Genomic DNA, 16,319 nt, shown 5'->3' on the forward strand with positions numbered 1-16,319 from the left:
TGACAGTCGGGTAGTTGGTATTCCGGAATATGGACATCCACCTTCCACCTTTTCGACTTAGATCCAAGTAGGCACTCTCTACAACATGTATGCGGGGAAATGAGGACTGAAAGTCGGGTAGTTGGTATTCCGGAATATGGACATCAAACTTCCACCTTTTCGATTTAGGTTCAGGTAAGCACTCTCTACAACATGTCTGCGGAGAAATGCACACCCAAAGTCGGGTAGTTGGTTTTCCGGAATATGGACATCCAACTTCCACCTTTCTGACTTAGGGACCCTCCACTGCTGGTCTGCGGGGAAATGAGTACTGACAGTCGGGTAGTTGGTATTCCGGAATATGGACATCCACCTTCCACCTTTTCGACTTAGATCCAGGTAGGCACTCTCTACAACATGTATGCGGGGAAATGAGGACTGAAAGTCGGGTAGTTGGTATTCCGGAATATGGACATCCAACTTCCACCTTTTCGACTTAGGTTCAGGTAGGCACTCTCTACAACATGTATGCGGGGAAATGAGGACTGAAAGTCGGGTAGTTGGTATTCCGGAATATGGACATCCAACTTCCACCTTTTTGACTTAGGTTCAGGTAGGCACTCTCTACAACATGTCTGCGGAGAAATGCACACCCAAAGTCGGGTAGTTGGTATTCCGGAATATGGACATCCAACTTCCACCTTTCTGACTTAGGGACCCTCCACTGCTGGTCTGCGGGGAAATGAGTACTGACAGTCGGGTAGTTGGTATTCCGGAATATGGACATCCACCTTCCACCTTTTCGACTTAGATCCAGGTAGGCACTCTCTACAACATGTATGCGGGGAAATGAGGACTGAAAGTCGGGTAGTTGGTATTCCGGAATATGGACATCCAACTTCCACCTTTTCGACTTAGGTTCAGGTAGGCACTCTCTACAACATGTCTGCGGAGAAATGCACACCCAAAGTCGGGTAGTTGGTATTCCGGAATATGGACATCCAACTTCCACCTTTCTGACTTAGGGACCCTCCACTGCTGGTCTGCGGGGAAATGAGTACTGACAGTCGGGTAGTTGGTATTCCGGAATATGGACATCCACCTTCCACCTTTTCGACTTAGATCCAGGTAGGCACTCTCTACAACATGTATGCGGGGAAATGAGGACTGAAAGTCGGGTAGTTGGTATTCCGGAATATGGACATCAAACTTCCACCTTTTCGATTTAGGTTCAGGTAGGCACTCTCTACAACATGTCTGCGGAGAAATGCACACCCAAAGTCGGGTAGTTGGTTTTCCGGAATATGGACATCCAACTTCCACCTTTCTGACTTAGGGACCCTCCACTGCTGGTCTGTGGGGAAATGAGTACTGACAGTCGGGTAGTTGGTATTCCGGAATATGGACATCCACCTTCCACCTTTTCGACTTAGATCCAGGTAGGCACTCTCTACAACATGTATGCGGGGAAATGAGGACTGAAAGTCGGGTAGTTGGTATTCCGGAATATGGACATCCAACTTCCACCTTTTCGACTTAGGTTCAGGTAGGCACTCTCTACAACATGTCTGCGGAGAAATGCACACCCAAAGTCGGGTAGTTGGTATTCCGGAATATGGACATCCAACTTCCACCTTTCTGACTTAGGGACCCTCCACTGCTGGTCTGCGGGGAAATGAGTACTGACAGTCGGGTAGTTGGTATTCCGGAATATGGACATCCACCTTCCACCTTTTCGACTTAGATCCAGGTAGGCACTCTCTACAACATGTATGCGGGGAAATGAGGACTGAAAGTCGGGTAGTTGGTATTCCGGAATATGGACATCCAACTTCCACCTTTTCGATTTAGGTTCAGGTAGGCACTCTCTACAACATGTCTGCGGAGAAATGCACACCCAAAGTCGAGTAGTTGGTATTCCGGAATATGGACATCCAACTTCCACCTTTCTGACTTAGGGACCCTCCACTGCTGGTCTGCGGGGAAATGAGTACTGACAGTCGGGTAGTTGGTATTCCGGAATATGGACATCCACCTTCCACCTTTTCGACTTAGATCCAGGTAGGCACTCTCTACAACATGTATGCGGGGAAATGAGGACTGAAAGTCGGGTAGTTGGTATTCCGGAATATGGACATCCAACTTCCACCTTTTCGATTTAGGTTCAGGTAGGCACTCTCTACAACATGTCTGCGGAGAAATGCACACCCAAAGTCGAGTAGTTGGTATTCCGGAATATGGACATCCAACTTCCACCTTTCTGACTTAGGGACCCTCCACTGCTGGTCTGCGGGGAAATGAGGACTGAAAGTCGGGTAGTTGGTATTCCGGAATATGGACATCCAACTTCCACCTTTTCGACTTAGGTTCAGGTAGGCACTCTCTACAACATGTATGCGGGGAAATGAGGACTGAAAGTCGGGTAGTTGGTATTCCGGAATATGGACATCCAACTTCCACCTTTTCGACTTAGGTTCAGGTAGGCACTCTCTACAACATGTCTGCGGAGAAATGCACACCCAAAGTCGGGTAGTTGGTATTCCGGAATATGGACATCCAACTTCCACCTTTCTGACTTAGGGACCCTCCACTGCTGGTCTGCGGGGAAATGAGTACTGACAGTCGGGTAGTTGGTATTCCGGAATATGGACATCCACCTTCCACCTTTTCGACTTAGATCCAGGTAGGCACTCTCTACAACATGTATGCGGGGAAATGAGGACTGAAAGTCGGGTAGTTGGTATTCCGGAATATGGACATCCAACTTCCACCTTTTTGACTTAGGTTCAGGTAGGCACTCTCTACAACATGTCTGCGGAGAAATGCACACCCAAAGTCGGGTAGTTGGTATTCCGGAATATGGACATCCAACTTCCACCTTTCTGACTTAGGGACCCTCCACTGCTGGTCTGCGGGGAAATGAGTACTGACAGTCGGGTAGTTGGTATTCCGGAATATGGACATCCACCTTCCACCTTTTCGACTTAGATCCAGGTAGGCACTCTCTACAACATGTATGCGGAGAAATGAGGACTGAAAGTCGGGTAGTTGGTATTCCGGAATATGGACATCCAACTTCCACCTTTCTGACTTAGGGACCCTCCACTGCAGCTCTGCGGGGAAATGAGCACTGACAGTCGGGTAGTTGATATTCCGGAATATTGACATCCAACTTCCACCTTTTCGACTTAGATCCAGGTAGGCACTCTGTACAATATGTCTGTGGGGAAATGCGCACCCAAAGTCGTTTAGGCAGCCAGGGGATATTCCAGAACTTGGACTTTTATAGTCCACCTTAATATTTCCAGAAAAACATCATCAACTTCCAGGAAATCAAACTTAGTTCAGGTGACCTCTTGTGGCCATTTAATGGTATTACATTAAATATTTTTAGATTAAATAAAAAATATAAGAACACATTTTTTTTTTAAAAAAATTACATTTTTGGGAAGCACAAATGAAGAAGTTTTTGTCATATTTTTCCCATTCAATTTTGTTGCAAAATAGTTAAATATGTGGAATTCCAACTTTTCGACAGTTAGCGCGCGAGATTTAGAAGCCCTCATTGGAGGTAAAGGGATGCACCTACTTACATTCGCTAACCTCGGAAATACGGTCAAAATGTTGGAAAATTTCCTGAAAAGAGACAAATATTTCCTGGAATTAGACATAAAATTCCATAATATCACCACCTTGCGGCTAACCCTAACCCTAACCCTAACCCTAACCCTAACCCCCATCCCTAAACCTAACCCTCAGCCACTTGGCTACATTCCTACCCCAGCCCCTTAACCTAACCCTAACCCAACCCTTAGGCCAACCCCAGCCCCTATCCCTAAACCCAACCCCATTCCTAAACCTAACCCCCATCCCTCAACCTAACCTCCAGCCCCCCACCCCTTAATGAGTTGTTTGTTTATTTATTTATTTATTTTTCTTCTTTTTTTTTCCCTTTTCTAATTTACTTATTTCTTTATTAAATATTTTTCATATTTATATTATTTTATAGACAGACAGTTGACCTTTTCATACCCTATTCCCCTCCTTGTTGGTGTGGTTGGATCCAATCGGCCAGTGCACTCACAGTCACCCACTCCACCAAAGATCATGTTCCCCTAACCTAACCCTAACCCTAACCCTAACCCTAACCCAACCCCCACCCCCCAACCAATATCCTACCCCAAGCCCACCCCTAGCCCTAATCCTAACCATAACCCTTGACCCTGGGTCCCCCCCTCTGACCCGGAGAGCTGGGCAAAGGACAAACCCTTACCTAACACGCCAGTGCCTCCCCCCCCAACATCACCGTCGCTCAGCAACCCGATTTCTAAAAAGAAACAAATTACAAAAACAATTTATACAAACATATGTCTACAAGAAATACTTACCCAAAATACAAACCACTTACCTGGACCTGCAAAAGTATTATTGTACACAAAAATGACCCAATACATACCTGGTGAAATAATACCAAAATATATGTCAACAAAAAATAAAAAAAGAAATACAAACCACTTACCTGGACCAACAAAAGTACTCTTGTACATAAATATGACTTACTGATCAAACAATACCAAACAAATACATCAAACATCGAACATCGTGGAAACCTCTCAGAGGTTATAAAAGGAGGCGTAGACCGATTGAGTCTCAGTCTTGCTTGAGTCACCGGACGGTGAACATCGCCTGAAGCCTACCTCAGCCTAAAAAAAAGCTAGCTAACAGTTCAAGCTCACTTGATAAAGATATAAAAAAATATCGAAACGTCGTGCTAAAGCTTGAACAATGACCAACAACAATGAATGGACAGAGGTTCACTATAAAAAAGGACATAGGGTTCCTAAAAAACAAAATCTACATGATTATGACAAAAACCAAAACCTACCTGATTATGACAAAAAACATTATGGATTTAGACATTGCAGCGATGTGGCTTCCCGAAACGGGAATGCGGACCGCTGCAATAAAAACCGATTTGGGCGAAATAACCGATGTGGACACGGAAACGATGGGGCTTCCCAAAAGTGGAATGCGGACCGTTTCAGCAATAACCGATATGACCAAAAGGCAAAAAAAGCATCAACTAAAGACAACAGAGAAAACAATTATATGCCTAAAGACAATAAGAAAAACAAATACATACCTACCAGTCCAGAGCTAAGAAAAACAGTCAAACTAATGCAAAAATTGATAACGATGATACATCACCTAAAAAACATAGAAACAAAAAATGAAAACCCACCTGCATCCTTCCAAAGATTGGAAAAATTCCTCACGGAAATCATAAAACCAGCCTCCCCCAGTGCAAAAGTGCAAGAATTACTTACTGGCAATGCAAAAAATTGGATGTACACAACACAAGTCATTTTGGAAGAACATTATGAACTTGAAATTCAAGAGACACTCAGAAAATTGGGGTCTTTGATGGGGAGAGATGGGCATACAGCCTTTAATATTGCAAAGGGGTGGGCAACCAAACATCTGGGAAAGAGACTAAAAATGGAGACTGTTGCTCGGGCTGAGGAACTCTTAGGCGAAGGACTAAGAGGCGAGTGGTCATTGGATGAGGACTTTCCTCTCCTTCCAACACCACGGGACCCTCCTCTTACTCCAGTGCACCTGCAAGCACCAAAACAACCAAGGGTTAAAATCCAAATAGAACACAAAATGAATACATGGAGTACACTTGCAGAGAATAACCAAACAGCTAGGGACTTACTTGAGTTCATCCTGGAACCTGGACTTCCACCGCTGACTCCACAATCCTCCAACTCACCTGCGGAAAAAGAAATAGAAAAACTAACACCAATCCCACAAACGCCAATCACACCAGTGCAGACGGCGAGTTCGCCAGCACTGACCACACAAGAACAAACAGTAACCCCCAAACCCGCCACACGTATGAGTACAAGAAGTAAATACTGTAAATTGACAGTTACCCCGGGGAAACCTCCCTACAGACGGGGGAAATTAATAGGAAGGCAAAGGTTACAGTAGACCTGCTGAGTGGACAATCGCGTTGGGTGTGGGTGATGGACAGTGCCCAACCTTGCCTGGCTCCTGGTGAGGAGGGGGATGACCCTGACCTGACCCTTGCCCTAACCCTAACCCCAACCCCCACCCCCCAACCAATATCCTACCCCAAGCCCACCCCTAGCCCTAATCCTAACCATAACCCTTGACCCTGGGTCCCCCCCTCTGACCCGGAGAGCTGGGCAAAGGACAAACCCTTACCTAACACGCCAGTGCCTCCCCCCCCAACATCACCGTCGCTCAGCAACCCGATTTCTAAAAAGAAACAAATTACAAAAACAATTTATACAAACATATGTCTACAAGAAATACTTACCCAAAATACAAACCACTTACCTGGACCTGCAAAAGTATTATTGTACACAAAAATGACCCAATACATACCTGGTGAAATAATACCAAAATATATGTCAACAAAAAATAAAAAAAGAAATACAAACCACTTACCTGGACCAACAAAAGTACTCTTGTACATAAATATGACTTACTGATCAAACAATACCAAACAAATACATCAAACATCGAACATCGTGGAAACCTCTCAGAGGTTATAAAAGGAGGCGTAGACCGATTGAGTCTCAGTCTTGCTTGAGTCACCGGACGGTGAACATCGCCTGAAGCCTACCTCAGCCTAAAAAAAAGCTAGCTAACAGTTCAAGCTCACTTGATAAAGATATAAAAAAATATCGAAACGTCGTGCTAAAGCTTGAACAATGACCAACAACAATGAATGGACAGAGGTTCACTATAAAAAAGGACATAGGGTTCCTAAAAAACAAAATCTACATGATTATGACAAAAACCAAAACCTACCTGATTATGACAAAAAACATTATGGATTTAGACATTGCAGCGATGTGGCTTCCCGAAACGGGAATGCGGACCGCTGCAATAAAAACCGATTTGGGCGAAATAACCGATGTGGACACGGAAACGATGGGGCTTCCCAAAAGTGGAATGCGGACCGTTTCAGCAATAACCGATATGACCAAAAGGCAAAAAAAGCATCAACTAAAGACAACAGAGAAAACAATTATATGCCTAAAGACAATAAGAAAAACAAATACATACCTACCAGTCCAGAGCTAAGAAAAACAGTCAAACTAATGCAAAAATTGATAACGATGATACATCACCTAAAAAACATAGAAACAAAAAATGAAAACCCACCTGCATCCTTCCAAAGATTGGAAAAATTCCTCACGGAAATCATAAAACCAGCCTCCCCCAGTGCAAAAGTGCAAGAATTACTTACTGGCAATGCAAAAAATTGGATGTACACAACACAAGTCATTTTGGAAGAACATTATGAACTTGAAATTCAAGAGACACTCAGAAAATTGGGGTCTTTGATGGGGAGAGATGGGCATACAGCCTTTAATATTGCAAAGGGGTGGGCAACCAAACATCTGGGAAAGAGACTAAAAATGGAGACTGTTGCTCGGGCTGAGGAACTCTTAGGCGAAGGACTAAGAGGCGAGTGGTCATTGGATGAGGACTTTCCTCTCCTTCCAACACCACGGGACCCTCCTCTTACTCCAGTGCACCTGCAAGCACCAAAACAACCAAGGGTTAAAATCCAAATAGAACACAAAATGAATACATGGAGTACACTTGCAGAGAATAACCAAACAGCTAGGGACTTACTTGAGTTCATCCTGGAACCTGGACTTCCACCGCTGACTCCACAATCCTCCAACTCACCTGCGGAAAAAGAAATAGAAAAACTAACACCAATCCCACAAACGCCAATCACACCAGTGCAGACGGCGAGTTCGCCAGCACTGACCACACAAGAACAAACAGTAACCCCCAAACCCGCCACACGTATGAGTACAAGAAGTAAATACTGTAAATTGACAGTTACCCCGGGGAAACCTCCCTACAGACGGGGGAAATTAATAGGAAGGCAAAGGTTACAGTAGACCTGCTGAGTGGACAATCGCGTTGGGTGTGGGTGATGGACAGTGCCCAACCTTGCCTGGCTCCTGGTGAGGAGGGGGATGACCCTGACCTGACCCTTGCCCTAACCCTAACCCCAACCCCCACCCCCCAACCAATATCCTACCCCAAGCCCACCCCTAGCCCTAATCCTAACCATAACCCTTGACCCTGGGTCCCCCCCTCTGACCCGGAGAGCTGGGCAAAGGACAAACCCTTACCTAACACGCCAGTGCCTCCCCCCCCAACATCACCGTCGCTCAGCAACCCGATTTCTAAAAAGAAACAAATTACAAAAACAATTTATACAAACATATGTCTACAAGAAATACTTACCCAAAATACAAACCACTTACCTGGACCTGCAAAAGTATTATTGTACACAAAAATGACCCAATACATACCTGGTGAAATAATACCAAAATATATGTCAACAAAAAATAAAAAAAGAAATACAAACCACTTACCTGGACCAACAAAAGTACTCTTGTACATAAATATGACTTACTGATCAAACAATACCAAACAAATACATCAAACATCGAACATCGTGGAAACCTCTCAGAGGTTATAAAAGGAGGCGTAGACCGATTGAGTCTCAGTCTTGCTTGAGTCACCGGACGGTGAACATCGCCTGAAGCCTACCTCAGCCTAAAAAAAAGCTAGCTAACAGTTCAAGCTCACTTGATAAAGATATAAAAAAATATCGAAACGTCGTGCTAAAGCTTGAACAATGACCAACAACAATGAATGGACAGAGGTTCACTATAAAAAAGGACATAGGGTTCCTAAAAAACAAAATCTACATGATTATGACAAAAACCAAAACCTACCTGATTATGACAAAAAACATTATGGATTTAGACATTGCAGCGATGTGGCTTCCCGAAACGGGAATGCGGACCGCTGCAATAAAAACCGATTTGGGCGAAATAACCGATGTGGACACGGAAACGATGGGGCTTCCCAAAAGTGGAATGCGGACCGTTTCAGCAATAACCGATATGACCAAAAGGCAAAAAAAGCATCAACTAAAGACAACAGAGAAAACAATTATATGCCTAAAGACAATAAGAAAAACAAATACATACCTACCAGTCCAGAGCTAAGAAAAACAGTCAAACTAATGCAAAAATTGATAACGATGATACATCACCTAAAAAACATAGAAACAAAAAATGAAAACCCACCTGCATCCTTCCAAAGATTGGAAAAATTCCTCACGGAAATCATAAAACCAGCCTCCCCCAGTGCAAAAGTGCAAGAATTACTTACTGGCAATGCAAAAAATTGGATGTACACAACACAAGTCATTTTGGAAGAACATTATGAACTTGAAATTCAAGAGACACTCAGAAAATTGGGGTCTTTGATGGGGAGAGATGGGCATACAGCCTTTAATATTGCAAAGGGGTGGGCAACCAAACATCTGGGAAAGAGACTAAAAATGGAGACTGTTGCTCGGGCTGAGGAACTCTTAGGCGAAGGACTAAGAGGCGAGTGGTCATTGGATGAGGACTTTCCTCTCCTTCCAACACCACGGGACCCTCCTCTTACTCCAGTGCACCTGCAAGCACCAAAACAACCAAGGGTTAAAATCCAAATAGAACACAAAATGAATACATGGAGTACACTTGCAGAGAATAACCAAACAGCTAGGGACTTACTTGAGTTCATCCTGGAACCTGGACTTCCACCGCTGACTCCACAATCCTCCAACTCACCTGCGGAAAAAGAAATAGAAAAACTAACACCAATCCCACAAACGCCAATCACACCAGTGCAGACGGCGAGTTCGCCAGCACTGACCACACAAGAACAAACAGTAACCCCCAAACCCGCCACACGTATGAGTACAAGAAGTAAATACTGTAAATTGACAGTTACCCCGGGGAAACCTCCCTACAGACGGGGGAAATTAATAGGAAGGCAAAGGTTACAGTAGACCTGCTGAGTGGACAATCGCGTTGGGTGTGGGTGATGGACAGTGCCCAACCTTGCCTGGCTCCTGGTGAGGAGGGGGATGACCCTGACCTGACCCTTGCCCTAACCCTAACCCCAACCCCCACCCCCCAACCAATATCCTACCCCAAGCCCACCCCTAGCCCTAATCCTAACCATAACCCTTGACCCTGGGTCCCCCCCTCTGACCCGGAGAGCTGGGCAAAGGACAAACCCTTACCTAACACGCCAGTGCCTCCCCCCCCAACATCACCGTCGCTCAGCAACCCGATTTCTAAAAAGAAACAAATTACAAAAACAATTTATACAAACATATGTCTACAAGAAATACTTACCCAAAATACAAACCACTTACCTGGACCTGCAAAAGTATTATTGTACACAAAAATGACCCAATACATACCTGGTGAAATAATACCAAAATATATGTCAACAAAAAATAAAAAAAGAAATACAAACCACTTACCTGGACCAACAAAAGTACTCTTGTACATAAATATGACTTACTGATCAAACAATACCAAACAAATACATCAAACATCGAACATCGTGGAAACCTCTCAGAGGTTATAAAAGGAGGCGTAGACCGATTGAGTCTCAGTCTTGCTTGAGTCACCGGACGGTGAACATCGCCTGAAGCCTACCTCAGCCTAAAAAAAAGCTAGCTAACAGTTCAAGCTCACTTGATAAAGATATAAAAAAATATCGAAACGTCGTGCTAAAGCTTGAACAATGACCAACAACAATGAATGGACAGAGGTTCACTATAAAAAAGGACATAGGGTTCCTAAAAAACAAAATCTACATGATTATGACAAAAACCAAAACCTACCTGATTATGACAAAAAACATTATGGATTTAGACATTGCAGCGATGTGGCTTCCCGAAACGGGAATGCGGACCGCTGCAATAAAAACCGATTTGGGCGAAATAACCGATGTGGACACGGAAACGATGGGGCTTCCCAAAAGTGGAATGCGGACCGTTTCAGCAATAACCGATATGACCAAAAGGCAAAAAAAGCATCAACTAAAGACAACAGAGAAAACAATTATATGCCTAAAGACAATAAGAAAAACAAATACATACCTACCAGTCCAGAGCTAAGAAAAACAGTCAAACTAATGCAAAAATTGATAACGATGATACATCACCTAAAAAACATAGAAACAAAAAATGAAAACCCACCTGCATCCTTCCAAAGATTGGAAAAATTCCTCACGGAAATCATAAAACCAGCCTCCCCCAGTGCAAAAGTGCAAGAATTACTTACTGGCAATGCAAAAAATTGGATGTACACAACACAAGTCATTTTGGAAGAACATTATGAACTTGAAATTCAAGAGACACTCAGAAAATTGGGGTCTTTGATGGGGAGAGATGGGCATACAGCCTTTAATATTGCAAAGGGGTGGGCAACCAAACATCTGGGAAAGAGACTAAAAATGGAGACTGTTGCTCGGGCTGAGGAACTCTTAGGCGAAGGACTAAGAGGCGAGTGGTCATTGGATGAGGACTTTCCTCTCCTTCCAACACCACGGGACCCTCCTCTTACTCCAGTGCACCTGCAAGCACCAAAACAACCAAGGGTTAAAATCCAAATAGAACACAAAATGAATACATGGAGTACACTTGCAGAGAATAACCAAACAGCTAGGGACTTACTTGAGTTCATCCTGGAACCTGGACTTCCACCGCTGACTCCACAATCCTCCAACTCACCTGCGGAAAAAGAAATAGAAAAACTAACACCAATCCCACAAACGCCAATCACACCAGTGCAGACGGCGAGTTCGCCAGCACTGACCACACAAGAACAAACAGTAACCCCCAAACCCGCCACACGTATGAGTACAAGAAGTAAATACTGTAAATTGACAGTTACCCCGGGGAAACCTCCCTACAGACGGGGGAAATTAATAGGAAGGCAAAGGTTACAGTAGACCTGCTGAGTGGACAATCGCGTTGGGTGTGGGTGATGGACAGTGCCCAACCTTGCCTGGCTCCTGGTGAGGAGGGGGATGACCCTGACCTGACCCTTGCCCTAACCCTAACCCCAACCCCCACCCCCCAACCAATATCCTACCCCAAGCCCACCCCTAGCCCTAATCCTAACCATAACCCTTGACCCTGGGTCCCCCCCTCTGACCCGGAGAGCTGGGCAAAGGACAAACCCTTACCCAACCACAACTTCTACCCCCAACCAATTCCTAACCCCAACCACTCCCTTGCCCCTATCCTAAACCTAACCCCATTCCTAATCCTAACCCCAATCAAACCCCTACCCCCAACCAACTCCTTACCTTTAACCCCTACCCACTAAAAAGAATCGGCCTACCGCCTGAAAAAAGAAGAATACTAAAATTCAATAATTGAAAAAATTAAAAAATTCTGAATACTTACCTTTTCTTACCTGAAAGAAGGAAAAGTACACAATTAATTAATCACATATAAATCAGATAATAATTATGGTAACTTACTTTCATGGACATACACAGGGCCGTATGAACGGTGGGCAGCCTTGGCCTTCTGGGAAGGACCGTGCCCAACGTGAGCCCCAACATCGTTGGGGCCGCGGATTCATTCCCCTAACCTAACCCTAACCTAGGGTTAGGGTTAGGGTTTTTCTCCTCTGATGCAGGATTAGTTATCCGAAACGTCAGGAGTTTTCCAAGGAGCAATAAATTATTTTATTTATAGACAGTGGACCTTTTCATACCCTATTTCCCTCCTTGTTGGTGTGGTTGGATCCAATCGGCCAGTGCACTCACAGTCACCCACTCCACTAAATATCATATTCCCCTAACCCAACCCTGACCCACCCCATCTCCTGCCCCTTATTGGCACCTACTCACACGGCATACAACACCTTCACCACACACTGAAACAACACTATACTGATTTCCAAACAACACACCCCACCTTCCAACACCACACACTCATCTCCGCATATAGACGCAATAAAAATCTCAAAGACCTCCTCATACGCACAACCTTCACCCGTCACTTACAACCACCACCCCCTAAAGAAAACTTACACTTCACCCCTCACCTATTCATCACCAATATTCATAGTCACTGTTCTGCACCCACCAATCCACTCAACTTAGACACTCCCAATTTAGTATATGTTATCACCTGCACTCACTGTCACATGTTGTACATCGGGGAAACTGGACATACACTTCGCATACGCCTCAAACAACATCTGCACAACATACATAAAAATACACTCAACACTTATCTCGTCACACATTTCCAGATGCACAACATCACACATTTGAGGGTCTGTGGCCTTGAAGGGAACCCAGGCTGGACAATTTTACAGAGGAAAAGAGCAGAGAGATTGTGGATTTTAAAACTTCAAACATTACACCCACAAGGTCTTAATGAAAAATTAAATTAAAGTTTCAAACCACTCTGTGTCTTTTTTACAGCTCCTCTCTTTTATTTCCTTTTAACTTTTATTTTATTCTGTTTTATTTAATTTATTTGACTTTTAGATGGGACTAGTGGGGCGGGGACAACTGGCCAGTGCATAATGGTCCAAACAACCACTCACCAAAACAAATTTTAATTCTAATTTCCTAACCCTAATAACTCCGCCATACCCCAACTAATTTTATCAATGAAAACTTCCTCAAAAACGTCACATCATAGGCTTTCTGGCGATATGATTAGTTAAGGGATTTGTGGCGCTAATTACTTTTACTACGTGAAGGAAAAATCAAGAGTTGACGTCTCCCTCCACTAGAGGAAAAACAGCAGGAAGCACTATGCATCGTTGATCTTCACGTCGTCCAAAGGAGAAACTACTGGATCATCTGAGGTAAAAACAAGTCTTTTTATGTTATTACTACTTGTTATCCATGTTATTATTTCAAAATCGTTTTTAAAAGTTATTTTTCCTGGTAATTACACCTTGTATGCATGGCCGTAACATAATGCGTGTGTGTGTTCACTTCAGCTGATATGACAGCTTGTATTTTAGCACACCGTAATCTTTAGTAAACTCATTTTCAGTCATTTTTGGGGGTTACTATATGTCAACCAAGATTACAGACCTACTAGGACTGAAACTTTAACGATTTGTTCTATTTTGAACGATTGCTTGCTTGTCATCTGATGATACAGAAAACTAGCTAAGTTAGGTAACGTTAGCATCAGGAGAGGCTGCAACATGTCCTTGACGCGTAGCCGCGATAAAGTTCACTCCCCTGCTTCATGACTGGCAACTTTATGTCAGGTACACCTAATCGGTATTTTATTGTCAAATAAACCTTTCATTCCTTCGTAATATGTATAGCACAATTTACAGTTGTTTGTAGCCAAGATAGAAACATCTGACATGAATGACAACGTTAATGTTATGTTACCGACGTGAGTGTGTTGATCACCGATGGTGTAATGTAAGGATTTTATTCATTGACTGCTGTTTTTCATCAATACATGACTGAAGATTTGTTAGAAATGTGTCTTAGTATTGTTTAACTTTTAGGCTGTAAGGTTTGCTGCTACGATTATGAGGTTTTTGGTTGGCTAACTATGATGGGAGCTCATACACCCAAGCCTACTTGTCGACATATCATTTTCTAAGGGGGTGTTTTGTCTTTATGCAACTGCAGTAGCCTATGTACTGTGTGTATGTGTATGCATACGCTGTTTAGATGTTTTCTGTCGTATCTCCTGACTCATGTTCATGAATCAATGTTTGCTTGTAAGCTGGTATGCTATGTATAATTTAGCCAAGGCAATAACACTTATAGTGAGCTCTGAGACTAATGTTACCTCTCCAAGCAATATTGGAGTCCTTTAGTGACAAAAAACTTTTAGTGAAAAGAGTCATGGTTGGTGGTGATTAAGATTATGTGGAAGTAATGTAAAATAAAACTAAACAACCTATTCACTATCAGACTTGTGATTTTTTGTTATTTTAGATGGAGGGAGAGAAGTACGTGCAACTGAGGTGAAAGCAGCCGACTGCTGATGGCAAACATGACCCCAAGGACCACAATGGCACGGTGGCATGGACATGGGACATGGATGGGTAGTTTCTGGATGAAGAGGAAGACAATGATGTGCTAGAGGAGGAGAGTAATCTCCCATCATCCTCTGATGGGTAAGCATGTTTGTGTGTGTGTGTGTGTGTGTGTGTGTTCGCCCAACTGGGCGTATGCACATTTCTGGTTGTGATAAGAGTGTTGCTTATAACAATAATGACAGGGATTATAGTGATAATAGTTTGCTTAGATTTGTAATTCAATTTCTAATTTTCTTATCTGACAATTTCTTTATTTTGAGCTTGGTCAAGTCCCATGTCAGGTAGAAAGCATACACTTTGCCTATCCTTCTAACACAGACAGGGACACCAACTCCAGTAGCATTTACACCTCATCGTCTGCTAGGCTTAGATGGACGCACACACACACACACACGCCATAGCTGTGACAACACACACACCACAGATCTGGTGTGAATGCGGCGTTAGTGTATCACCTTATGTGTAGGGCAAATGATATCGATAATTATATATTGTATCGAAATATATGCTGTATGGTTGTTAAATGTATTGAATTTCTTCTAATGTTTTAATTGTTTATATGTGTGAATGTGAATTGATGCTTTGTTATGCTATAATATGAATTGATGCTTTGTTCATCATGTTAAAGTATTTTGTTGATCTTTGTTATACTGTTGTCTTGTCATTCTTGTAGTTCTAATAGTTACTGCTTGTTTGTAAACATATGTTTATGTTATTTACCTGAAGTTGTTGTTCCTGATTATTTAATGAAATTGTTAAAGACTTATCTAAATAAAATGATTTATGTCCTCTTTCGTAAACCTAACACATGTGCCAGTGTCTCTTATTCTTGTTTTCATAGTAGAATGAAGCACACGGAGAAGCAGTTACCACCTGCCTAGTCTTTATTTCAGCCTTTATCTTTCCTCCCCACAATTGATTTTGCCTCCTCAGAGTACAGTAAGACATCCTATATTTAGCTATGCATCTTGTTTTTATGGTAAAACATCTTATATTTGTTACATGACCATTATATCTGTGTATTTTTGGTCAGATGTCAAACCAGGAAAGGAAAACATCCTACTCTTTAAAAATTCTACTTGTTACTGCGACTTGCAGTTATGAGTAAATTAATCATAACTTCTGAACCAAAGGTGATAAATTGATTCTGTTTTTTTCACTGAGGAGAACACAACACTGTCTATCTTTCACACACTATATCTACAATAGACATTAGGTGAAAAGTAAGATTCATCTTGACAAATTGATATTTTCGTGTTTTTTGATGTTGAATTTTGAAGGTATTGTTTAAAAACAATGTGTGTTACCCTCAAACTTATTAACTATGATATGTACCATTTTAAAGGGCTAGTTCTCCTGATT

Source organism: Alosa sapidissima, chromosome 21 (genome assembly GCF_018492685.1).
Source record: "Alosa sapidissima isolate fAloSap1 chromosome 21, fAloSap1.pri, whole genome shotgun sequence".
NCBI lineage: Eukaryota > Metazoa > Chordata > Actinopteri > Clupeiformes > Clupeidae > Alosa > Alosa sapidissima.